The sequence below is a fragment of the Kogia breviceps genome, chromosome 3 (assembly GCF_026419965.1).
Source record: "Kogia breviceps isolate mKogBre1 chromosome 3, mKogBre1 haplotype 1, whole genome shotgun sequence".
Taxonomy (NCBI): domain Eukaryota; kingdom Metazoa; phylum Chordata; class Mammalia; order Artiodactyla; family Physeteridae; genus Kogia; species Kogia breviceps.
In genome coordinates, this window is record NC_081312.1 from 49,602,367 (window position 1) to 49,627,955 (window position 25,589).

General features: G+C 37.8%; 1 long non-coding RNA gene across 1 annotated transcript in view; it reads left to right on the forward strand.

The window, feature by feature from the left end:
* Positions 1 to 17,326: 17,326 nt before the first annotated feature.
* LOC136793790 (uncharacterized) overlaps positions 17,327 to 25,589 on the forward strand; it is a 79,962-nt gene continuing 71,699 nt past the window's right edge. Inside the window, exon 1 of the long non-coding RNA XR_010839556.1 lies at positions 17,327 to 17,386. This is a non-coding gene — a long non-coding RNA (uncharacterized lncRNA). The remainder of the gene's footprint in view (positions 17,387 to 25,589) is intronic.

Below are 25,589 nucleotides of genomic sequence, written 5' to 3' on the forward strand. Positions count from 1 at the left end.
CTGTACTACCTACTTACTCTTTCTAATCCTCTGTTTCCTCATCTGTTATATGGAAATGGTAGATCCATCTCACAGGTTTTCTGTAAGCATTAAATGAATTGATGGGCACAGAATAATCCTTTCTGTCAGATCATGTCATTTTGTAACTTAAAATCCTCCAGTGGCTTCCCATAAGACTTAGAATTCAACTGGTCTAACAGATCCAGACCTAGATACTAACTGACTTAGACACTACTACTACTACTACTACTGCTACCACCACCACAACCAGCACCACTACCTAACCTAGCTCTGAAATGGTTTCTTCTCACTGTTTCCCTTCCTCACTCCACTCTATCCACTGGCCTCTTTTCTGTTCAACCATACTGAGTTCTCTCCTACCTCAGAGCCTTTACACTTGCTGTTCCCTCTACCTGGAACATCCTTTCCCTGTATGTTTTCATGGATCATTTGCCCACTTCATTCAGGTCCCTGCCTGAATGTTACCTCCTCAGAGACCTTCCCTGGCCATTCCTTTCATTCCTTTATATTCTTTGTTTTTCTGTTTATAGCGCTTATCACTACTTGACATTTTATTATATATTTGTTTGCCTATTTTGATTTTTGTGGCTCTCCTTCATTAGTATGAGTTCCATGAAGACTGTGTCTCATTCACCATCTTATCCTTAGGGCTTAGAAGTATGCCTGGCTTATAGTACACATTTCATAAATATTTGTTTGAAAATTAAAGAATGCATGCAAATTACTCAGCACATTGCTTGACCCACAGCATCATGAGGAGTTCAGTAAATCTTAGCTGACTTCAACCTCATCGTCATCTACATCCTTCCCATCTTCCCCAACCACCCTAATATCTCACATGTATATGGTGCTTTACAGTTCTCAAATTCTTTTGTCATTTATAGAGAATAGGTAATAATACTTTAAAGCAAAGCTGTAATTGTGTAGCTATAATTGAAATGCTCTGACAAGTAATGAAACTGGAAAGTGCAGGGGGAGGATTTGTCTCCTATAAACAGCTTTATTTTTCAAATGGCCCTGCCTGAAAATTGGTCTTTTCCCACCAAATGAGCAGGCTTTCCTCAGGACAGATCAATGTATTATAAACTGGTCATTTTAAGTTCATTTAAGACTTGACTCTTAAAAGAGTCTAATGGTTGAGCAGTGCCCTGGATCTTTCTAGGCCAAACTCTGAAGCAGAGGATCATGTCTTATGACTTTTCAACTTTTGGAATTCTCCTGGAAAGTTAGTCATTTCTTCCACACGCTCACTATCCCTCTGTCTACACCCACTGTCCCTAGCAAATCAGATCCCCATGCTGGCCTGCTTGCCAGTCTGGTGCCTTCACATAAATTAAGAAAAGGAAACCTTTCCTCCTGCAGGAGACTTGACTTGGCAGAGATAGCAGCTGGGGCACAGGGCACTGTCTACAGAATACAAGATGAATTTGAGCCTCCCTTACCCCTTGGCTGGAGGCCCTGGAGCACAGTGGTGGGCCGTGGAAGTCTCTGCTTCCTTTGTGCAGCCTACAGGCCGCCCATCTCCGCTGTCATCCTAGGAGATGACTATCCTGCTGAATCCTATTGAGTAGAGCAAGTCTTGGCTGAGTCTAGTCCAGTGGGGACTGTATAGCTAAGTGCTTAAGAGTCAGGATTCTAAAGTCAGATTCCTGACCTTGAATGCTGCCTCTACCAATTAGTGATCTGAGACCTTAGGCAAGTTATACAATCTCTCTGTGCCTCAGTCTTGGGCTGTTGTGAGGCTCATGTGAGTTAATATATGTAATACGTACTCAATACACGTTATTTATTGATATAGAGTGGCCCAGAAAACCTAGGAGCATTGTTCAAATAGTGCATCCTTGTGCATTTTTGAGCAACTGGATGAAAATCTAGTAACATCTAAGAATGCTTCATTCTGATGCCTTTGACTCCTTTCTGGAGTCAGAGACTGGCATTGCCGTTGAGTCATTCAGCAAGCATTTGAACACTTCCTGTGCACAGTGGTGGACAAACACATTTAAAGAGATAACCCCCACCTTCAAAGTATGTTCCCTAATTCTCAAAAGTGAATCAAACTAAGAGAACATTACTGTCCTAAAACAAATGTGACCATATCAGGAAGCATGGCATATTCTGGTTTACCGGCAGGGACTCATGCTTTACAGATATATCATCTTTCAATTCAAGCTCCCTCACTTATTGGTTGTGTGACCTCAAGTAAGTTACTTAACTTCCATGAGCCTCAGTTTTCCACTAAGTAAAATGAGGGGAGGAAAGTTTCAAGGGTTACTGTAAGGATTGAGATAATATTTAGAACAAAAGGGATCTGGTACACAGGAGATAATTATTCACTGGTAGCTTTTGTCCTTATCAATCATCTAATTTCCATTGTAAAGATCTGTGATGGCTTCTAATATCCCACAGGTGAAAGTCCAGATACATCCCATTCCAGGCCTTTGGGAATCTGGCCACACCTACCTTTCTACATACTACTTTCACCGTGAACCTTACAGCCCAAACCCATGGAATTACAGGTTACAGAGCCTGCCGTCACACATACCCTGCCTTCGTCCAAGGTCCCCTCTGTCTAGATGACCCTTCTTGCTTCTTTTGCCAGTGAACTTTCATTCTTGTGTAAAACAGATACATTTAGTTTAAAGAATAATAAAAAATAAACATGTTCTTACCCCCAGTTTAAGAAATAGAAATAGAAGGCACCTGAGCACTCCACACTTTAAAAAAAATCAGCACTTGTGATATTTGTATTTTAAAAGCAGAGAAGATGAAATCCTTATGTTTATGTACCACCTCTACCAGGAAGACACCAGGGAACTTACTTGTGGCCTAAAAGCCATAAAGGCTCCCTCCCAGTCACTCTGCAGAGATGCTGTTAGCAATTAAATATTGAAATACAATTTGATTAATAGAATATTATGAAGAAAAAATAATATGTTAAATTTAAGCAGTTTTTTGCTACCATGTATTACTTCTTTTGAAAATCTACATCATGATTCCTTTGTTAAAATAAATATGATGGCTTTTGGGGGGGATTTGAGGGTGTCTTTTTATGTTTTCCTTCACTGGTCCTAAGGAGCCACTAGGTGGCAGAGGATGCGTCTTTAGATTACAGTGAGAAAACATGAAAATATTTTCAGCTGGAAACAGGTTTTGGAAAACATAAAAAGCATCACTTCAGGGCTTCCCTGGTGGTGCAGTGGTTAAGAATCCGCCTGCCAATGCAGGGGACACGGGTTAGGGCCCTGGTCGGGGGAGATCCCACGTGCTGCAGAGCAACTTAGCCTGTGCACCACAACTACTGAGCCTGCGCTCTAGGGCCCAGAGCCACAACTACTGAGCCCGTGCAAGTAGAGCCTGTGCTCCACAACAAGAGAAGCCACTGCAATGAAAAGCCCGCGCACCACAGTAGAGTAGCGCCTGCTCGCCACAACTAGAGAAAGCCCGTGCACAGCAACGAAGACCCAACACAGCCAAAAATAATAAATAAATAAAAATAAATAAATTTATTTTTTTTAAAAAAGCATCACATCATAGGTTAACGTGTTGCACTAGTATCCCATGGCCCTGCAGTTAGCAATTTTGGCTTATTGCCTATATTGTAGTAACAATAACAACAATAATAATATCAAGTCCACAGTATTTATTGTACGATAACTGTGTATGAGGCACCAGATGAAGAGGTGTCCAGATATTAATGCTGTTTAATTTTCACAGCATCCAGAGGAAGCAAAAGCTGTTAATCACCTTTTTGCAGATGAGAAATCAGTCTTGAAAAGAGATGAAACAATATGCCCAGGACATTGATAAGCAGCAGAAGCCAGATTCAAACCAGGTCTGTCAGATTTTAGAGCCTCTGGGGGATTAACAACTTCACTCCACAGACTCTGAGAACTGGGAGAACATTTCATTTTTTTTGGAAGGATTAACCACTGTATGATATCATGTTTTAGAAGTCATGCTAATATCTGTGAGCTTGGTCCTTAAAGGCCTTCCTTATCAGATAAAGAGTTTATTAAGGCCTTAACAGGTGTGTGGGCCCAACCTCTTATCTCTTTCCCCATTTAGTGACCATTTGAACCCAATTCCTAATCATCATGTTTAATCCATTCCCTCAAAATCTTCTTTCCATTGTGCCTGTATGTCAAAAAAAGGCAATTTATGAATGAAAGCCAAATTTTCCCCAGTATTTTGAAGATCTTTCTCTAGTCAAAAAATTTTAAGTTCCTTGCAACAGTGTAATTGACAAGAATAATATTATAATGGTGTCAGTATATACATGTAGATAGTAAAGTGAAATCAAACATCATTAAAAAGTTAGGTTTTGCAATCCAGTGTGCTCATCTTCAGAAAATGATACCATGTTCTGAAGCCTCAAAGTAACAGAAGACATCCATCATAGCAAAGAAGCATTTTTCTTTATTTCTTAAAAGCACTGAATAGCAGTCTTAAAGGTATAACGGGGAAAGTGAGAGATTATGGAGACAATACTGGTTAATGCTAAGCTTTGTGGCAGTGTGTGACTGTTTTATAAGTCTGAAGTGGGGCAGTGATCACTTAGAAATATCACAGGGCTACATGATTCATAGAGCTGGTCCTTCTTCTAATTGATAAAGTTTTCCTAGTGTCTTTATACTTGTGTTTCCTTTCTATTTTTTTACTTTGGGAAAAAAAAAAAAAGAGGCAGAGGGGTGGAGGGAGTGAGGTGATAACCTATAATTGCATAGATGTTAATTGAATAAGAGAGTGTCTCCAAATGTTCATGTTCCTGGATGTGAAGGTGGGAGTGGAGGGTAATAGAAGGAAGCTTAAATCTCATATGTCTTTACTTGTTATGACATTGTCCTCAAATCATTTAGATTGAATGATATCTTACCCTACCTTCATATTATTCTCTATAGTTGAGAAGGTGCTTTCAAAAACATCAGCTTAGCCTTTGAAATAGAGAGAGGAGAGAAGTGCACAGATTAGAATGGCGATGGGTAGTTCATTAGATGTTGATTGTTTGTTGGATGTTAAATGTGTTGCTTATTTGTATTATTTATTTGTATTTAAACTATAAACTAGATTGTAGTGTTTTTATTTTTGTTTTAAAGATCAAATGATAGTAGGCAAAATTTTTAAAAAGTACTCCTTTATTTGGTTTCCTTTTAAATACTCAATCTTTATTTTGGTCAAACTTAAATGTCTAATATGGCTGTACATTTTTTTTTTCCAGCAGGGTTTTTTTTTGTTTTCTTTTTTCTTTTTTAATTTTTAAAAATATTATTGAAGTATGGTGATTTACAATGTTGTGTTAATTTCTGCTGTACAGCATAAGGACTCAGTTATACATATATATATTCTTTTTCATATTCTTTTCCATGATGGTTTGTCACAGGATACTTTTCTTTATATATATAAATTTATTTATTTATTTATATATTTTTGGCTGAGATGGGTCTGTTGCTGCGCGTGGGCTTTCTCTAGTTGTGGCGAGCAGGGGCTACTCTTCATTGAGGTGTGCAGGCTTCTCATTGCGGTGGCTTCTCTTGTTGCAGAGCACAGGATCTAGGCACGTGGGCCTCATAGTTGTGGCTTGTGGACTCTAGAGCACAGGCTTAGTAGTTGTGGCACACAGGCTTAGTTGCTCCATGCATGTAGGATCTTCCCAGACCAGGGCTTGAACCTGTGTCCTCTGCATTGTCAGGCGGATTCTTAACCACTGTGCCATCAAGGGAAGCCCTGTCACAGGATATTGAATATAGTTCCCTGTGTTGTACAGTAGGACCTTGTTGCTTATCGATCCTATACATAATAATTTGCCTCTGCTATTCCCAAACTCCCAGTCCTTCCCTCCTCTACCCTCCCCTCCTTGGCAACCACGTCTGTTCTCTATGTCTGTGAGTCTGTTTCTATTTCTTAGATCAGTTCATTTGTGTCATATTTTGTTTTTTTTTATAAATTTATTTATTTATTTTTGGCTGTGTTGGGTCTTCGTTTCTGGGTGAGGGCTTTCTCCAGTTGCGGCAAGCCGGAGCCACTCTTCATCGCGGTGCGTGGGCCTCTCACTGTCACGGCCTCTCCCGTTGTGGAGCTCAGGCTCCAGACTCACAGTCTCAGTAGTTGTGGCTCACAGGCTCAGCCGCTCCGCGGCATGTGGGATCTTCCCAGACCAGGGCTCGAACCCATGTCCCCTGCATTGACAGGCAGATTCTTAACCACTGCACCACCAGGGAAGCCCTGTGTCATATTTTAGATTCCACATATAAATGATATCATATGGTATTTGTCTTTCTCTTTCTGACTTACTTCGCTTAGTATGATAGTCTCTAAGTCCATTCATGGTGCTGCAAATGGCATTATTTCACTCTTTTTTATGGCTGAGTAATATTCCATTGTATATATGTGCCACATCTTCTTTATCCATTCATCTGTCGATGGACATTTAGCTGTTTCCATGTCTTGGCTATTGTAAATAGTGCTATGAACATAGGGGTGCATGTATCTTTTCAAATTATAGTTTTGTCTGGGTGTACACCCAGGAGTGGAATTGCTGGATCATATGGTAACTCTATTTTTAGTTTTGGGTTTTTTAAAAATATTTATTTATTTATTTATTTGGCTGTGCTGGGTCTTAGCTTCAGGAGGAGGGATCTTCATTGCCCACCTGCGGGCTCCTTTAGTTGTGGACTTTGGGCTCTTAACTGTGGCATGCAGGATCTAGTTCCCTGACCAGGGATCGAACCCGGGCCACCTGCATTGGGAGCGCAGAGTCTTAAACACTGTACCACCAGTGAAGTCCCTCTATTTTTATCTTTTTGAGGAACCTCCATACTATTTTCCATAGTGGCTGCACCAATTTACATTCCCACCAACAGTGTAGGAGGGTCCCCTTTTCTCCACAGCCTCTCCTGCATTTGCTATCCATAGACTTTTTAATGATGGCCATTCTGACTGGTGTGAGGTGGTACCTCATTGTAATTTTGATTTGCATTTCTCTAATAATTAGCAAAGTTGAGCATTTTTTCATGTGCCTCTTGGCCATCTGTATGTCTTCTTTGGAGAAATGTCTGTTTAGGTCTTCTGCGCTTTTTCTGATTGGTTTGTTTGTTTTGTTGTTGTTGAGTTATATTTGCTGTTGGAAATAAAGCCATTGTCAGTTCCATCGTTTGCAAATATTTTCTCCCAGTCTTTAGGTTGTCTTTTCATTTTGTTTATGGTTTCCTATGTTGTGCAAAAGCTTGTAAGTTTGGATTAGGTCCCATTTGTTTATTTTTGCTTTTGTTTCTATTGCCTTGGGAGACTGACCTTAGAAGACACTGGTATGATTTATGTCAGAGAATGTTTTGCCTGTGTTCTCTGCTAGGAGTTTTATGGTGCCTTGTCTTATAGTAAGTCTTTAAGTCATTTTGAGTTTATTTTTGTGTATGGTTTGAGGGTGTGTTCTAACTTCATTGATTAACATATGGCCATCTGGCTTTCCCAGCATCACTTGCTGAAGAGACTGTCTTTTCCCCATTGTATATTCTTGCCTCCTTTGTTGAAGATTAATTGTCCATAGGTGTGTGGGTTTATTTCTGGGGTCTCTGTTCTGTTCCACTGAGCACTATGTCTGTTTTTGTATGGCTGTACATTTTTAATGTGCCAATAAGTTGTGCATGTATATAATTTAAAACTTTTCTAAAAACAAAACAAAATAAGTAAAACTTTCAAGAATCCAATTTCTTAAAAATTTCGGAGTAAAAGTTGCTATCACACTGATTGTAAATTCTACTGACAAGCAGTTTTTAATATTGTTATTTCCTTAGACTAAAGAAATAAACAGAAGTATGTTAGGGATTAGCAATTTAAAGCTATTGTGTCACTTTAATGATTAATTGATTTTTTTCATAAATGGTTTACTAGCTCCTTTTTTTCTATTGTTTTGTAAAGAAGTTATATTTACCTATAACAATTTTGAGAGACTTCTTGTCAAAAGAGATCTCTCTTACAACTTTACAATTTAAAATGCTGTACGTTTAGAATGTAATTATCCTGTATAATATTATTTTAGCCTACTTATTTCTTCTAGCTGTTGGGTAATATTCTATTTATCTGTTCATTGTTTAGGAAGAGATTACTGCCTGTATTTTTATGTTTTGCATGATTTGTATATGTATTGTTATACAAAACAACTGAAAGTCAGATGTTTTATACATTTGTACCTTTCTCCCCTTCTGTGAGCCTTTGTAACACTTTTTGTTTTCCTACTAAAAATAGCTACTTTTTGGTATCTAAGCATCAAGGGTCATCACTCCACTGAAAATGGTAGTGTAGTTTTAACAAAAAGGGGGCAGCCTTGACAAAGGCATCAAGGAGAAACAATTTCATATTGTATAAAACTGCTTCCCCTTCCCCATTGTACTAGAGTAAATAAGGCTAGCTGCTGTGACCGTCAAATCTCAAAATGTCAGTGGCTTAACACAATAAAAGTTTATTTTTGCTCTCCTGTCAAGTCTAATGAGGGTGTTCTGGGCTGGAGGACAGCTTTCAGTGTGGTCATTGAGGGTCTCCTTCCCCCATATGGCTCTAATTTGCTAGGATCTCAGAATTCTCTGTTGGAGCCTCTGCATCCAACTGGCAAATAGGGACTGAGAAGATACAGAGGATCACATAGGAAGTTTGCATGACAGGCCTGGAAATGGTCAACATGGTTTGCCCTTGTTTCGTTGACCATAACTCACTCATGTGCAAGGGAGTCAGGGAACTGTGATTTAGCTGTGTGACCAGGAGGTAAAGGAAAAGGTTTTGTTGAACATGTAGTCCTTGCCTAGCTAGTGAATTCTGTTACTGAGAGGTCTCAAATGTTACATGGCTCTGGAAGGCTTGAAAGCAGACAGTGGTTATGGATGGGCATGAAAGAGGAAAAATGGACATGCAGTAGCTGAAGTGGGGGCTCAGATTTACCTGTGTGCTCTGAGGGCACTTCCCAGATGCCACAATGAGAGCTCTACTGCCATCTTTCCAGCTCTCCTTTGAATTCACTTTCCATTGCCTTTAGCATGACCTGGCCTCCACCTCTATCAGCCAGAGAACTCATAATCAATCAGTGTGGCCAATATTCATTAGTAGAATGAAAACTGAAAACCTGAATAAGAAAATTAATGAGGCTATGGGCTCATTAAGCAAATGTATTAGTGAATAGTTTAGTGATATCTGAACTAGATTACAATGTTGTTTTTATCCTTATGCTATGAAGGACACTTGTGCCCAGCACTGAATTTGGTAATTGGGTTGTTGGTTATTGAAAATTACACTCAAGTGTATTGATCACCTTTTTAATCTTTGAAGCTGACTGAATGTAAATTTGATTTGATGGTTTAAATTTGAATATGTCGTAAAAGGGCCTTAACCCCTTTTATAGAGATTAAGAGAAACCTCTTCCCATTAACTTGTTTTATTTTTGTTACCATGGAGACCACAAGAGGCACAATCTTCATAAATTCATAATGCAAATGAATTAGCCTCCAAGTAATGAATGTTTTTATATATTTATTCACTTCAAATAATGTTTGAAGTGATTTACATTTATGTCAAAAATGAATATGGATTTTTTTTACTTTCTTGAGTTTCATAAATATGCAGTCTAGGATCATAGGTTATGAATATAAATTAATTCACTGAGATACACACTTTATGAGTCTAAGTTATTAATTAGTTCATCACAAAATGCCATAGCAAAAAAGCAGTTTGATGATATAAATTGCTTTTATCAACTGCAGATCATTAAATGTACAGTTATAATGAAAAGAAAATCTTATACATAATATCAAGCTTAACATTAATACTCTATTCTAAAGTATCGAGTATTCTATAGGATATATATTTTCTGTTCTAAATTTTGGAATAATAATTATTATTTCAAAATATATGCATAAAATGGGAATCAACAAAAGTCATGAGCGAAACTAATTTGCTGCTGTCAGTTTAGTGTTAGTAATGGTTATGACCAGCAATATTTACTTAATTCTCATAACAAACTCTTTGCTTGAATGGTAACATTTCCTCCCTCACCCCTAAATAATGGTGTCTTTCTCACTGAGAGTTAAGACCCTCTCAGAAATCTCTGCGAGGATTCTGGAGAGAATATGGATTTAGTCCAAATGGCTGTTGTAAGTCTATAAATTCATTCATCTTAGCCAGAAATGACATCTCATGTTTACGTTAATTTAAGAAGAAAAGTTCTGATATTGTCCTCAAAGAACATTCAACAAGATTCTGCATATATATTGCGAAAAAAAAAAAAAAATATGTTGGGCTTCCCTGGTGGCGCAGTGGTTGAGAATCCGCCTGCCGATGCAGGGGACACGGGTTCGTGCCCCGGCCCGGGAAGATCCCACATGCCGCGGAGCGGCTGGGCCCATGAGCCGTGGCCACTGAGCCTGCACGTCCGGAGCCTGTGCTCCGCAATGGGAGAGGCCACAACAGTGAGAGGCCCGCATACCGGAAAAAAAAAAAAAAAAAAAAAAGATTCTGCATATTAGCTTGAGTTCAGATGCAGCTCCTCTGGGGTCAGAGGGAGGAAGCAGCAGTCCTTTTTAGCTTGGTGGGGATTTCCTCTCACCAGCCTTCGACCATCCAGGCTAGAGTCATCTATGCCTTCCTAAAGCTACTCTCCCCACTAGAGACCTACAAAGTAGTTTTTCCCACAGCCAGTAATTAGCATGTAGATAGAGATGAATTGGGGGTCACTGGGGGCTGTTTTGTCTACACTTCCCCAGCAGAGAAGCAGAAAAGCTTTGGAGCCTCAGTTTGTTACCTCAGCTCAGGCAGTCCCAAATTATGGAAACTTGGTCACATTACTAAACTTCTCCCTCATTTTCCTATTAACGTAAAATGGAGATAATAAGAGTACTTGCGTCATAAGCAGTGGTGTGAGGGCTTGTATCTGTTTGCAAAAGCCAACTGTTAAATTTTCAGGAATTTTGCACATCATTGTTAAATATAGCCCCTATTAAAAATTAAATTATATAATTTAATAAATAAGATATTAAATCAGGTAATAAATAATCAAAACTCACATTTCCTAATTATTTGACTACATTTTACTATTATCTGTGGTTCTGAGATTATCTACATCTGTTGAATCTATATGGTGCAAATAGCATATAATGGTGAACTACTGTGAATTTCTGCCCAAGTCCTGCGTTCAGTGACATCAGATTGGTAGCTTGAAATTGGCCATGGTGACAATGTAAGTTCTCAAAATGCGTTAGCCATTAGTATTTCTGAGGTGTGTTTATTTCATTTTGTGCATATCTGTGCTTTCCAACCTTTCTCCTTGAAAGGTCTCTTCTTTTCCTCTTCCGTCTTTCCCTTCCCCCACCCCCAAGCCCAAAGCAGGGGGTATGGGGAGATATGACAGTAACTGGAAACCATTCTAGGTCCCTTTCCTTTCCCTTTCACCTCTATTGACTTGACTTTAAGCTCCACCTGCACCAGATCACAGACAGTGTATATCTGACTTAACAATGGATCTCCAGAACCAAGCAATGAGCCTACCCTGTAGCAGCCCTCAAATAATCCCTGCTCTGTAGACCACCCGAGGACAAGGAGGGGGAGTGTTGTAGAAGCCCTGCAGGACACACATTTGCAGTCTTCTTTCTGCTCACTCACTCTTATGACCCTTTTGCTTCTAGAAAGTCAAAGCTATAGCTGGGAACTGCTGCTTTTCAACACTGCTGCCCTCCCCAGACCACTGCCAAGATTAACTAGAAGGGTTCTAGAAAATGTTCTGCAGAGTATATTTGATTAAATGACCTCAAGCAGCTGTAAACAGCAGTAGACTATTCTGTGAAGAAGTATGCAGAGATAATGACTTACTAAAGTTTTCATTTGTCCCCAGTTCTGGAAACTTCATCTTTGCCCTTCCTCCTCTACTTTATATGCCTAGTCAAAAGTTTTCGTATGTAGCTATTGTGAAATTGGCTCTGGTTTTGAGAATCAGCTTTTCATCCTGTTTGTCAATTTAATGACCTGCTTTGGTTCATTTTACAGTTAAGTATCCTTCTGCCCCATGGCCTGATTCAATTTTCATTAATTTGCCTTTTAATGAAGAACTTTGAGATTTAGTTTTACCATGTCTTGGCTGCGTTCTATTTCAAATTATAGGTTACCATTTTGCCCTAATTCAAACTACCAGTAACACCCGAATTTTGAGTTGCAGTTGAGCATGTAAAAATAGATTTGCTATGGTATAACTACCTTTAATTATACTTTTAGTAAACAGAGTCAGTTACAGATTCCAACATTTAGAGAACTATCCAAGGGATTTTTTTTTCCTACAAGGGATTTTTATGACTGACTTTTGCCCCAATCCTCAGTGATCTTCCTAGTGTTCTTCATGATCAAAATAGTTCAGGGTTCTGTAACTGGCTCTTTTATCTATGCCACTGGGGCTACTTTATCTAAATACGTACACTTGTATCTTCAAATAGTTGTAGATAAAAAAATGAAATTCTAAGGTAAGACCTTTCCTTTAATGACTTAGTCCCTTAAAAGTGTGGGTTTTTTTTAATCGATTAAACACATTCTCTCAAGATTTTGCTGCCCAGATCATCTTAAATAGGCCATGGATTGGCATTAACCCACCATCTGGGGCAATTTAGTAGTTGCTTTTTAGGTTAAAGGTGGCCTTCTTCAGGGGCAAGTTAATTGTCTAACCAGCACCTGGTATTGTCCCAGCTGCAGAGCAGATGGTGCAGTGAGCAGAGAGCAGCTGTGGGGCCCACCCCATGGTTTCACCTGCTTGCAGGCCACAACACACCCTCTCTGTCTCTCTACTGGGGGCTCAAAAACGTTCTCTTCCATCTCTGCCTCCTCAATCCCAGCAGAGTTCTGAAATAGAAACTGTCTCTTTGTTTAATAAAAGATAATGGAATGACTTCCACAAGTGTTGCAAATTTCTTTGAGTTTAGGGAGGAGGCCTGGGTGAGTTCCCTAAAGAACAGGTGTTAGGATGTGTTTGAATAGTGGGCCGTCTGCTAGGCTGTGGCAACCTGCTGGGTGTAGCTGGCGGTCTGACACATCAGGGTGTCACTGATTAATACATCACATGTATTAACACCATGCTTGTAGGAAATGATGCCCAGTGTGGTATGAAGCTGAAATTAAAATAATAGATCTGTAACTTGTTTGTTCTGCTTGGGGTGGCCTAATGTGTAATTTAAAGTATATCATACTTGGGAGTATAATAAGATTTTCATTCACTTACTTAGTAAAGCTATAAAACCTGTTACTTCTTCTTTTATAACAGTAAGGTCTAATGGCATGAATCTTTCAAAATGTAAAATATCCTTCTCTACAAAATATAATGCAATCAAGCAACATTCTACTCAAAAGCACATCTCCCAAAGATCAGATTATCTCTTTAGTAAAAGATTCTTCCGTCCTAATCCAGAATTTTTTAGAGTATTACCAGAAGTTAATATTCTCTTTCATGAATGTACTATATATCCAAAGTGTATTACTTTGTCTTGACTTCCTTTGAATGACATTTCTGTCTCATAGAAGTTCTTGTTCATATTTTTGAAGGGAGTAGGTGTAGAACCATTTGCAGCCATTATATAGCTTTTGAAATATGTTATGTATTATCTGAGTGATCTGTCTGCTATTCTTACATCTTTCAGACAGGCTGGCAAATTACTAGTAGCTCTCTCCATCTTGAAATAGAGTTGACAGAAACTGAAGGAAACACCTTACAACTACTGGGGAAAATCTTATAATTGGGTTATAATTTTCCTCTCTGAAGGGAAAATACCATTTAGACATAGGAAATAGGCTGGGAAATATAAACTGAGCTTAGGAGCAACTAGATCTGTAATACATAGACAGCGTTTGGTAATCCTCATTGAAATTAGAAAATCTCTTCTTCGTGATGGAAGTCTTACATGAAAACAGAGCACAGTTTTCTGTGTTTTCCTCTGTTGGATCTCTCCAGTTCTCTTAGAAATTATACAGGTAAATAGTAATAATGTGCTAATAGTCCTAGACATCAGAAGCATCATTGGTTATGTTGTTGGTTTGCAAACATCTATTGCAATTTCCATCTCAAAACTCAAGTCATAATCTCAGGCTTTCCTTCTCCCTTTAGCAGAGGGCACAGGATCAGACCCCTGGGGTTCCGGCAAGTTGAGAAGAGTGTTTTGCCCATCTATTTAAATGCTCTGTGGGCTCCAGTCTCGTCAGCCTGGACCTTAAGACACAATTGGTCTGGGCCTTCAGGAAGCAGCAACTGGGATGGAGAGAGAGGAGGGAAAGGAGAGGGAGACAGGTAACATGGGCCCAGCAGCCACCATCCATGGGAAGAGTCCATCCTGATCCTGGACAGGAGGGAAGGGCAGTTCTTGCAGTCAGGCCAAGTCTACAGAATGGGTGTTGGAACATTAGTGACTCCCTGCATGAATTAAAACCCAAACTCCCCAAACTAAAGACATGCTCATTTTTATAAAATGCAACAATCTGCCAGTGCATCAGTGGGCTTCCTCTTGCAGCATCAACCTATGATGACTATAAACATTCAAGACAATTATTATTCATAAGAAGTAAAATAATATTTTAAGGATTTGTTAGCTGCTCCTTTGTTAGGTAAAGTGATTCTACAGAAATTCTGGTTCACCCCGATGAAATGCAAGGATTATGAAAATTAGACAAACTAAAAATACTTCCAACAACAACAAAAAATTAAGTTTAAGATGTTGTATGCATCTAACTAAGGAGAACAGAAATCTGAGCTGTGTTCAAAGGAGGTATCTTTTACAAAAGTAGAGGCAGATATAAAAATAGAAATTTGAGCAGTGGCTCACGGCCAATTTTATATCATTTGGGTTGAGAACAAATGGTACCATAGCATCTATCATTAGAAAATAACATATCCTGCCCAAACAGAGAATGGGAGAAAGTGATTTATGAGGTGCTTTTGAAGAAAACATGCCTTCTGGAAAGCAAATTAGAGACAACCAATGAAACAGCTGTAAACGGTGACTACTAATATTCAGGAACCAGACTAATATAAATTGAAACATTAGCGTAAGATGAATAGGTAAGGAAGATACCTTAAGGTCAATACTCATCTCAGGCTCTTTGTATTCAATAGACCATACCTAATTAAGTCTCTGCCCTTTTATTTTCCCAACATATATAAATTCCACCAATAACCTAAACTTAAAGTTATGTTGTCTTTGTACGTTTTCAATATATTGAAGAAAAACAATGAAAAAAAAATCACCCACTAAAAGGAGGTCTCTTAGCCACCTAGAACTTTCAAATTTGGAAACACTGAGTCATCTAAATTGATGTTCGAGGACATGATAATTTTTATTAATCTGGAAGCTGGATTCTAAGGTAAAGGAGGTACCATATACTGGCACTCACTTCTGGGGCAGCACAAGAGTTATGTCTCTGATATTGCATCAGCAGTTTAACATAGGAAATGCAGAGCCCATCCCTGTTTTTTGAGTAAAACCTTGCTGATACATTTCCTGGACAGAGTGGACATGTGATCCTTCATCACTTCCCTCATCTTCTCTTGTCTGAGCCTTCTCGTCTGCTACCACCAGCCCATGTGGCCACAGCAGAAGGAACTAGCTCCAGCAGATAATGGGAACAAAGCTGCTTTTTGCCATAGGATCTGCCTCTACTCTTGACCTGCCTTTGGCAAGGCTCCTTCTGAAGGAGCCTGGCTGGACCAGGGCAGCAGGTGACTCTGGACCTCCCACCCCTCTGTCATGTGTACTGGATGTGGGGAGGTGGTCATCCCAGGAGAGGAGCACATTGTTCCCTCCATGGCTTTAAGAGGTGTTCACTTTTCCACATTTCCACTGAGACGGGACTGCTGAGCTCAGGTACCACTGAAACCAGGGAACACACACAGCTAGCTAGCAGCTGACCACCCACAGGCTTGCCATGTCCAAGAAGCCAGCATTTCTGGTTTTAAAAAAAAGGAATGCTGTATGCAAAATTGTTTAGCCAAGAAAAATGAGTACTATTTCTTTCTCATTATGGGAAATAGTGCTAGACTTCAAATGTGATAAATACATGAACTGGCCCAACCATTATTTTTTCTTAAATGACATAGGAAATTTATCCAGATTAAACTTAGTTTTCATTGGTACTTCTTTTTGTTTGGAATTTTCATAAAGAAGTGAAATTTATTTTGTACTTCATAAATGCAGTTCATTAAAATTTTCAAAAGTTCCTAATATAAATGGTACCATTTTCTATAAATATAAAAAGTGTAATAAAATAATATCTCTATACATAAATACTACAAACTAACAATAGTGACAGACACCAGTTAAATTAATCAAAAGAAATATAAGTATGGTAATCATCCTTTAGTGAGATACAATATATTGTATCTTTAGTGAGATACAATATTTACAAATTGCTTTCAATCCAAGTGTATAGGGGGACTCAATTAAAGGTTGAATTTTCAAGAACAAAAATAAAGGTAACAAAAGAGGAATAAAACAAAATAAAGATTAAATAAGATTTTACATATCAAAACAGAGTGAGATTATTTAGGAATTCCAGACTCCCTGGTCACAAAAGCCAAAAATCAACCTTTCCACTACACTAATGTTGGAACCTATATATATATATATTTTTTTTTTTTTTGAAGTATATGGGGAGAAATCCCCCATAAATTGTTTTTGTAGAGCCTCAAACAACAGTTAACTGATGACAATTATCAACAATATTGGTATACCTTAGAATTCAATGTCTTCGTGGGGGAGAAGGAAAATTGTATAACAGCTTATTGTACCATTTAATGCCACAGAATTAGAATACTTTATTAAGGTTATCTACATAAAAGATCTTTAACTTAGTTAATGGGAAGAAAGGATCCTGTGTTTTATGTTCAGTAGATTATGCTGCATACTTTTTAAACTTTTTTCTTAAAATTCCGTAAGTTATGATCAATGAAAATAATACAGTGCATGCATGTTGACAGAGTCTGTGGAGGTCTATCAGCCATTTGAAACTTAGTTTTGAGAGGCTTTATTAAGCTCACCCACACTTCACCTCACCAGGGGTAATTAATATGTTCTACATTCACCCACTTGCCATTTTTGCTGGGTTTTTCTTTTAATAAAGTATGGTATTGATTGTTTAGAGCAATGTTCCCTCTGGAAATAACACATGATAAATAGTCAGAAATTATTAGCCACAGGGGAGTATTGGATTATGGATAGGAAACCTTGGAGATGTAAAGCCTTCCATGGGGACTAAATTCCCAGGAGACACAGCCACCTCCAGCATCTTTATTTCCTTCTGTCTCTTCCCACAGGTTCTGCTTTGCTTCCATCAAGAGAGTCCTGCTTGGCCTCCTCTGTCATATAGATGGGTAAGAAAGTCCAAGTTTCAAGTTCAGTCAGAAAACTATCAAGCAGTTTTGAATGTGGGTCTCATATGCTGCCTACAGCCATGCCTTACCAAAGTAATTCTTGAAAGAAGCTAGAGAAAGAGGGATTCAATGATTACTGAAAAAAGTCAAGCTAAACATGAAAAGAATTTCATAGAGATTGATTATATACTGGAAGTGGATATTGAACAAGGTCATGAGATAGCTACCTACTAAAAAGGTCTTTTCTTAATATAACTTTTATTATGACAATATGACAATCTGTTTTATGACATAGTAGCAATTTGACTAAGACAGAACAATGGATAATGGGTTATCAGTTCAAAAATGTTTTCTACAGTGCCTATGATTGTGTAAGAAATATCTCTTATTTCTCTTTTTCAAAAAGCCAATAAAACATTATGCCTGTGTTCCTAAGAGACATTGTAAGCATAAAGCATTTGGACCCCGATGTACCTACATTTTTTAACCCATTGACTGCTGGAATATATGGAACAATGGATTTCTCAGACTGTTTTCCAAGCATACTAGATTCAAAAAGGAAAATAAATCTCCTTTTTCCCATAGGCAAGAACATCTTGCATTCCTCAGACTTAAATTTATTCCAATCTATTTTCTATTCATCTAGTCCATTCATTTGCCAAAGGATTATTTCTTAATACACCATAAAGTATGAAATGAATGGATGAATAATAGAATGAAGATAACTAATAATTATACCTCATAATATCTACAGTAGAAATTATAAAAGTCACAGATTTTAAAATCCCCTGTGAGATAAATATTCTTTCTTTCTACTCTGTGTTCTAACATAGAGAAAGTTAGCATTTTGGAGTTAAGTTGCTACTTGAATCATGACTGGTGGCATTTTTGAAAAGGAAATGCCAAACTGTTTTAAGATTTCAAACAACAGAAGAATCAAGGGACCAGAATTAAAACTGGGGTAGAAAGAAATCCCTGTCACTTCGAGATTGATGCTTTCATTCATCTTCTAATTATTTCATTCAGAAATGTCTTCCATTATACACTGCCTTAGTCATCCCAGTTATCACTGCTCTGGGATTGAACCCTAAGTCCCTCCTACTCTTTTCTGCACACAGCCATCCATATATTACTACTTTTATTCCTGGTGGCCTTCCGATTACCCATATTCTGCCCCATGAAGGAATTCAAGGTGAGTACTGTTTGCAAGGAGTTATCTGGTTCCAATCTGTTACCTTCAGGTAAGTAAATAATGAAAGCAACCATCTAAATACATCGTGATCTTCTCCACACTAACAAGCTTTACACCTGGAGAACAATATTAAATTTGTTCCAGGATAGAATCTGATGTTTAAAATTGTCCTAACATAGCATGCTATGTTCCAGTATAATCAGCTTTGGTAACTTCTAGTTCATTCCTTCCTCAAGCCCAACCATTTGGTACATTTTTAGAATCATCGATTCATTCACCATCTTGTTTAATCAAGACACTTCAATGTGCCTGCTGTAATTCAACAGGAGACTTATAAACTAGTGTTTCTCAAAGTATCTGTGGTAAAGGATGATTTTTTTTTAATTTCCCCACTGTCACAGACCAATTGTTTGGTAAAAGACAATGAAAATGAATTACTAGAAAATGATACTGGATATCAGCAAAATCAAATTGCTATTAAAAACCATCTAAGACTTGACTCTCAATGTCTGTACTTGTCACGAATCAGCCTCAGGGCATAGCCCATGCCTTCCTTGCATAACACTATTCCCAAACATTCTTGTTACTTTATCTCAGGGTTTTGTCCTATGTGTGCATCATTATCATGCCAAGAACAGGGAGTGGGAGCAGACCACCTGGGCACATGCAATAGGAAGTTGTATTGTCTGTAGACAATTTTTTTATCTTTATTTTTATTTATTTATTTTTTGGCCATGCTCAGTGGCATGTGGGATCTTAGTTCCCCGACAAGAGATCAAAGCTGTGCCCCATACAGTGGAATCGCGGAGTCCTAACCACTGGAGCACCAGGGAACCCCCTGTAGACAATTTTTAAACAATCATAAAACTGAATAAAGACCAGAGGACAGACAGCAGAAGCAAAAAGAACTACAATTCTGCAGCCTGTGGAAGGAAAACCACATTCACAGAAAGATACACAAAATGGAAAGGCAGAGAACTTTGTACCAGATGAAAGAACAAGATAAAACCCCAGAAAAACAACTAAATGAAGTGGAGATACTCAACCTTCCAGAAAAAGAATTCAGAATAATGATAGTGAAGATGATCCAGGACCTCGGAAAAAGAATGGAGGCAAAGATCGAGAAGATGCAAGAAATGTTTAACAAAGACCTAGAAGAATTAAAGAACAAACAAACAGAGATGAACAGTACAATAACTGAAATGAAAAATACACGAGAAGGAATCAATAGCAGAATAACTGAGGCAGAAGAAAGGATAAGCAACCTGGAAGACAGAATGGTGGAATTCACTGCCACAGAACAGAATAAAGAAAAAAATAACGAAAAGAAATGAAGACAGCCTACGAGACCTCTGGCACAACATTAAACACAACAACATTCGCATTATAGGGGTCCCAGAAGGAGAAGAGACACAGAAAGGACCTGAGAAAATATTTGAAGAGATTATAGTCAAAAACTTCCCTAACATGGGAAAGGAAATAGCCACCCAATTCCAGGAAGCACAGAGAGCCCCAGGCAGGATAAACCCAATGAGAAACATGTTGAGACACCTAATATTCAAATTGACAAACATTAAGGACAAAGAAAAATTATTGAAAGCAACAAGGGAAAAATGACAAATAACATGCAAGGGAACTCCCATAAGGTTAACAGCTGATTTCTCAGCAGAAACTCTACAAACCAGAAGGGAGTGGCATGATATACTTAAAGTGATGAAAGGGAAGAACATACAACCAAGATTACTCTACCTGGCAAAGATTTCATTCAGATTCGATGGAGAAATCAAAAGCTTTACAGACAAGCAAAAGCTAAGAGAATTCAGCACCACCAAACCAGCTCTACAACAAATGCTAAAGGAACTTCTCTAAGTGGGAAACACAAGAGAAGAAAAGGACCTACAAAAACAAACCCAAAGCAATTAAGAAAATGGTCATAGGAACATACATATCGATAATTACCTTAAATGTGAATGGACTAAATTCTCCAACCAAAAGACACAGGCTTGCTGAATGGATACAAAAACAAGACCCATGTATATGCTGTCTACAAGAGACCCACTTCAGACCTAGGGACACATACAGACTGAAAGTGAGGGGATGGAAAAAGATATTCCATGCAAATAGAAATCAAAAGAAAGGTGGAGTAATAATACTCATATCAGATAAAATAGACTTTAAAATAAAGAATGTTACAAGAGACAAGGAAGAACACTACATAATAATCAAGGGATAAATCCAAGAAGAAGATATAACAACTGTAAATATATATGCACCCAACATAGGAGCACCTCAATACATAAGGCAACTGCGAACAGCTTTAAAAGAGGAAATCAACAGTAACATGATAATAGTGGGTGACTTTAACACCTCACTTACACCAGTGGACAGATCGTCCAGACAGAAAATTAATAAGGAAACACAAACTTTAAATGACACAATAGAACAGATAGATTTACTTGATATTTATAGGACATTCCATCCAAAAACAGAATATTACAGTTTCTTCTCAAGTGCACATGGAACATTCCCCAGGATGTTGGGTCACAAATCAAGTAAATTTAAGAAAATTGAAATCATATCAAGCATCTTTTCTGACCACAACACTATGAGATTAGAAATCAATTACAGGGGAAAAAAAACGTAAAAAACACAAACACATGGAGGCTAAACAATATGTTACTAAATAACCAAGAGATCACTGAAGAAATCAAAGAGGAAATTAAAAAATACCTAGAGACAAATTACGAAGATAACACAACGATACAAAACCTATGGGATGCAGCAAAAGCATTTCTAAGAGGGAAGTTTATAGCTATACAAGCCTACCTCAAGAAACAAGAAAAATCTCAAATAAACAATCTAACCTTACTCCTAAAGCAATTAGAGAAAGAAGAACAAAAATCTCCAAAGTTAGCAGAAGGAAAGAAATCATAAAGATCAGATCAGAAAGAAATGAAGGAAATGATAGCAAAGATCAATAAAACTAAAAGCTGGTTCTTTGAGAAGATAAACAAAATTGATAAACCATTATCCAGACTCATTAAGAAAAAGAGGGAGAGGACTCAAATCAATAAAATTAGAAATGAGAAAGGAGAGGTTACAATAGACACCACACAAAGCATCCTAAGAGACTACTACAAGCAACTCTATGCCAATAAAATGGACAACCTGGAAGAAATTGAACAATTCTTAGAAAGGTGTAACCTTCCAAGACTGAACCAGGAAGAAACAGAAAATATGAACAGACCAATCACAAGTAATGAAGTTGAAACTGTGATTAAAAATCTTCCAGCAAACAAAAGTCCAGGACCAGATGGCTTCACAGATGAATTCCATCAAACATTTAGAGAAGAGCTAACACCCATCCTTCTCAAGCTCTTCCAAAAAATTGCAGAGGAAGGAACACTCCGAAACTCATTCTCTGAGACCACCGTCAGCCTGATACTAAAACCAGACAAAGATACTACAAAAAAAGAAAATTACACACCAATATCACTGATGACTATAGATGCAAAAATGCTCAACAAACTACTAGCAAACAGAATCCAACAACACATTAAAAGGATCATACACCATGATCAAGTGGTATTTATCCCAGGGATGCCAGGATTCGTCAATATATGCAAATCAATCAGTGTTGTACACCATATTAACAAATTGAAGAATAGAAACCATATGATCATCTCAATAGATGCAGAAACAACTTTTGACAAAATTCAACACCCATTTATGATAAAAACTCTCCAGAAAGTGGGCATAGAGGGAATCTACATCAACATAATAAAGGCCATAGATGACAAACCCACAGCAAACATCATTCTCAATGGTGAAAAACTGAAAGCATTTCCGCTAGGATCCGGAAGAAGACAAGGATGTCCATTCTTGCCACTGTTATTCAACATAGTTTTGGAAGTCCTAGCCATGGCATTCAGAGAAGAAAAAGAAATAAAAGGAATACAAATTGGAAAAGAAGAAGTAAAACTGTCACTCTTTGCAGATGACATTATACTATACTTAGAGAATCCTAAAGATGTCACCAGAAAACTACTAGAGCTAATCAATGAGTTTGGTAAAGTTGCAGGATACAAAATTAATGCACAGAAATCTCTTGCATTCCTATACACTGACAACAAAAGATCAGAAAGAGAAATTAAGGAAACAATCCCATTCACCATTGCAACAAAAAGAATAAAATATCTAGGAATAAACCTACCTAAGGAGGTAAAAGACATGTATGCAGAAAGCTATAAGACACTGATGAAAGAAATCAAAGATGACACAAACAGATGGAGAGATATACCATGTTCTTGGATTGGAAGAATCAATATTGTAAAAATGACTATACTACCCAAAGCAATCTACAGATTCAGTGCAGTCCCTGTCAAATTACCAGTGGCATTTTTGCAGAACTAAAACAAAAAATCTTAAAATTCATGTGGAGACACAAAAGACCCTGAATAGCCAAAGCAGTCTTGAGGGTAAAAAATGGAGCTGGAGGAATCAGACTCCCTGACTTCAGACTATACTACAAAGCTACAGTAATCAAGACAGTATGGTACTGGCACAAAAATAGAAATATAGATCAATGAAACAGGATGGAAAGCCCAGAGATAAACCCAAGTTGACCTATGGTCAACTAATCTATGACAAGGGAGACAGGGATGTACCATGGAGAAAAGACAGTCTCTTCAATAAGTGGTGCTGGGAAAACTGAACAGCTACATGTAAAAGAATGAAATTAGAACACTCCCTAACACCATACACAAAAATAAACTCAAAATGGATTCGAGACCTAAACGTAAGACTGGACACTGTAAAACTTAGAGGAAAACATTAGAAGAACACTCTTTGACATAAATCACAGCAAGATCTTCTTTGATCCACCTCCTAGAGTAATGGAAATAAAAACAAAAATAAACAAGTGGAACCTAATGAAACTTAAAAGCTTTTGCAAAGCAAAGGAAACTACAAACAAGACGAAAAGACAACCCTCAGAATGGGAGAAAATATTTGCAAACAAATCAACGGACAAAGGATGAATCTCCAAAATATATAAACAGCTCATGCAGCTCAATATTAAAAAACAAATAACCCAATCCAAAAATGGGCAGAAAACCTAAAGAGACATTTCTCCAAAGAAGACATACAGATGGCCAAGAAGCACATGAAAAGCTGCTCAACATCACTAATTATTAGAGAAATGAAAATCAAAACTACAATGATGTATCACCTCAGACCAGTTAGAATGGGCATCATCAGAAAATCTACAAACAACAAATGCTGGAGAGGGTGTGGAGAAAAGGGAACCCTCTTGCACTGTTGGTGGGAATGTAAATTGATACAGCCACTATGGAGAACGGTATGAAGGTTCCTTAAAAAACTAAAAATAGAATTACCAAATGACCCAGCAATCCCACTACTGGGCATATACCCAAAGAAAACCGTAATTCAAAAAGACACATGCATCCCAGTGTTCATTGCAACACTGTTTACAATAGCCAGGTCACGGAAGCAACCTAAATGCCCATTGATAGATGAATGGATAAAGAAGATGTGGTACATATATACAATGGAATATTAGCCATAAAAACAAACGAAATTTGGTCATTTGTAGAGATGTGGATGGATCTAGAGACTGTCATTCAGAGTGAAGTAAGTCAGAAAGAGAAAACCAAATATCGTATATTAACGCATATATGTGGAACCTAGAAAAGTGGTACAGATGAACCTGTTGGCAGGGCAGAAGTAGAGACTCAGATGTAGAGAACAAATATATGGACACCAAGGGGGGAAAGTGGCGGGTAGTGTGGGTCGTGGTGTGATGAATTGGGAGATTGGGATTGACATGTATACACTGATGTGTATAAAATTACTGACTAATAACCTGCTGTATAACAAAATAAATAAAGTTCAAAAAAAAGTTGAATAAAAATCAGTCTGCTTTTGAAGTCACTGTGACTGTACTGGTCTTGAACTAAATATCCACAATTTCCAGTTGGTGTGGCCATCAGAATTAGGTAGTGACAGGTGACAAATATTAGAGATCTTTAAATGACATTCCTTTGAGGATTAGCAAATCCTGTCTTCTCAAATTCACCAGTAATTTCTTTATTTTCACTTATTACAGGCTGGATACATAGTAAGAAATCAATAAGTTCTTTTTTTTGTTTGTTTGATTAAAATTTTCCAATATGTAAACACACAAAAAAATCAGTCTGCTTTTTGTTATCATCATTCATCATTCAGTTATTGACAATTCTAAACAATGTCAGTAATAAGATCTTCTCCTTGATAAAAACGCTCTTCTCCCCTCAAAAAAATCTTTTCCACACACACAGAACCTACTATGTGCACTTTAATCAATTTTGTTGCTGTACCCTACATGGTCTCTAGTTTCTCCACGATCTCTGTTATCAAATAGGACATACTATTAAGAGTATGTCCAACTCAGAAAATAATGGAAGACCTATTCTTAGCTGTTCAGACATTAAATTTCTTCAATATATCTCTGTTTTTAACAATATTTAAACAATAGCGTTGCCATTGCTAGTTGATATTTAGCTTTTGAGATCAACTATACCCAGTTCTTCTTTCCTCTAGTGTTTAGTCTTAAACTACACTTCTGTATCTTAAATTTTCTATTTGAGGAGGTTTTTTTAAAAAATTTCCCCTAATTATACCATGGGATTCTTTTCCCTTCTGAAATCTGCCCATTGTTGAATTAGTCTTCCAGTTGGCTTAAGTCAACTTAAAAATTGTTCCCACCTCCTACAATCAGGAAGGGCACAGTCTTAAGTTAGTTTCCCTAGAAGCAGAGCCTGCAGTAGGGATATAGGGTGTTTTATTGAGGGACTGGTCTTCAGAAAAAACATTAAGGGATGAGGGAGCTGAGTGAGGATGTGATCTCAGTGGTCTAGCCTTGGCCTGAGCCACTGGGTTGTGTGTGCCTGTGTGCTCTGGGGTAAAGATCACAATGCAGAATCATCCTGCCTGTAACAGACTATCATTGTC